At 60.2% G+C, this 2,304-nt stretch overlaps 1 non-coding gene across 1 annotated transcript; it reads right to left on the bottom strand.

Moving 5' to 3' along the window:
- Window positions 1-752: 752 nt before the first annotated feature.
- On the bottom strand, window positions 753-871 carry LOC131872532 (5S ribosomal RNA). Its single transcript, XR_009370672.1, has one exon. It is a non-coding gene; the product is annotated as a 5S ribosomal RNA (ribosomal RNA).
- Window positions 872-2,304: the final 1,433 nt, after the last annotated feature.

Below are 2,304 nucleotides of genomic sequence, written 5' to 3' on the forward strand. Positions count from 1 at the left end.
TTGCCCCGGGTGCGCACCTTGGTGGGCGCCATGGTGCACTCCGAGGTGCCCAAGATTGGTGCGCACCAAGGAGCGCTCCGAAGTGCGCTCCAAGGTGCGCGCGAAGTCGAAAGTTGGGTTAATTGTCCGGTTTGCCTCGGGTGCGCACCTTGCGTGCACCTTCGCCAGGGTGGGCGCCTTGGTGCGCACACCTTGGCTGGGCTGCGCACACCTTGGCACCCGCGTTTCCTTCATTTTAAATTTTTTTTTTTTACAATCTCTCAAGTGGGAAATTCTATAATCTCAACTTTTTTTGCCTTTTCAGGAAACTTTTGAATGGAGCGCATCATTGGTGCGCTCCGAAGTGTGCTCCAAAGCTCTCTCCAGCTGCGTGCACCTGCCCCGGCCGCGCACCCGGCCCCGCCCAGCTTCGCTCACCTGTCCCGGGCGTCTGGTGCGGAACCTTAGAGTAAGAAACATCACCGTGCACCTTGGCCAACGTGCGCGACTCGACCGAGCGCGCACTGGCCGAGGTGCACACCGATTTCACCTGGGTGCGCGCGCAGCACCTCGGGCGCACCGGGGTGCGCGCACAACGCCCGGGTTGCACCGTGGCCTGTGTGCTCGGGGCGCCTCGGGTGCGCGCTCGGTGTCGCCCCCGCGCGCGCGGTAGTGCGGGCAGCGCACCCCGGCCCGGCCCGGCCCCGACGAGAACGCAAACGGGCAAAAGGTTTATTCAAATAGCATTGCGATGCCCGGCGAAAAACTAAAAAAGGGTGCAACACCGGGACTTCCCGGGAGGTCACCCATCCCAGTACTACTTCGGCCCAAGCGCGCTTAACTGCGGAGTTCTGATGGGATCCGGTGCACTAACGCTGGTATGATCGCACCCGTTATGAGCTTGTCGCAGTGTGTACTTAGCAAACCGCGACCCACGTGCGAATCCACCCCGGCCACCCACCCCCGTCGAGGTGCACACCCTCCCTCGCGAAGTGCGCCCCGTTCGCCAAGTGTGAGCCCTGCCCGGGTGCGCGCACCTTGCTAGGGCGTCGGGTGTGCACCCGGCCCGGCCTACGTGCGTGCACCTGTAGGGGGCGTCGTGTGCGTGCAGTGTCCCGTCTGCAACGCGGTGCCCACACACCACCTCGGGCGCAACGACCTGCGCTCACATGTGGGCCGAGTGCACCTTGGTGCATGTTCGGGGCGCCTCGGGTGCACGCTCGATCTTGCCCCGGTGCACCAAGGCGCTCGGTTTGCCCCGGGTGCGCACTTGGTGCAAGGTGGGCACCCAAAATAGGGATCAAGCACCAAAACACAAGTTTCGGGATGCAAAATGGGACCCAAGGACCACAAATGCGTTCCAAGACCCATGATGGGTCCACGAGAACAAAAATGTGTTCCGAGACTTAATAAACAAATATTGGGTTTTAGGAGAAGAAACATGCTCTGATGCCCAAAACGAGAATCGACCCCGAAAAGGCCACAGGCCAAAAGTGGGATGCGAGACAAAAAAAAATGGGACCCGAGGACCAAAATTGGGTTCCCAGGTCGAAGACAGGGCAACCGGACAAGAAACGACCTCTAAGGCTCGAAATGAGTCCCGACGACTAAAACTTGACAAGAAGCACCCATCAGGCACCCAACTCGACACCCATGGGATGCCGACCCACCCGGGCTTCCACCTAGCACACCTTGGCACCCACCCACCCTCGCACCCAACCTCGCACCCAACTTAGCACCTTTGAACCCACATTGGCACTCACCCTGACCCTGGCACCTTGGAACCCACATTGGCACTCACCTTGACCCTGGCACCCACCTTTGCACTCACCTTGGGACCCACCCTGGCTCCCACCTCGGCACCCACCCAGACACCCACCTTGGTTCCTTGGCACCCACCTTGGATCCTTGGCACCCACCCCGACACCCACCTTGGCACGCAACTTGGCTACTTGCCACCCACCTTGGCTCCTTGACGCCCACCCCGACAACCACCCCGTGACCTACCCTGGCTAGGGTTGGTGCACACCCACCCTGGTGCCCACCTTGGCACCCACCCTATGACCCACCTTGGCACGCACCTTAGTACCCACCCCGTTACCCACCCTAGGACCCACCCCGTGACCCACCTTGGCCAGGGTGGGTGCCTTGGTGCGCACAACTTGCCTGGGCTGCACACCAGGGCGGGCTCAAGATGGCACCCGCGTTCCGTTTTTTTCACTATCTTTCAAAACGGAAATTTTAAAATCTCATTTTTTTCTTTTTTTTGCCTTTTCTGGAAATTAGTGAAGGCAGCGCATCAAAGGTGCGCAATGCTGGTGCGAA

The sequence above is a fragment of the Cryptomeria japonica genome, unplaced genomic scaffold, assembly GCF_030272615.1.
Source record: "Cryptomeria japonica unplaced genomic scaffold, Sugi_1.0 HiC_scaffold_640, whole genome shotgun sequence".
Taxonomy (NCBI): domain Eukaryota; kingdom Viridiplantae; phylum Streptophyta; class Pinopsida; order Cupressales; family Cupressaceae; genus Cryptomeria; species Cryptomeria japonica.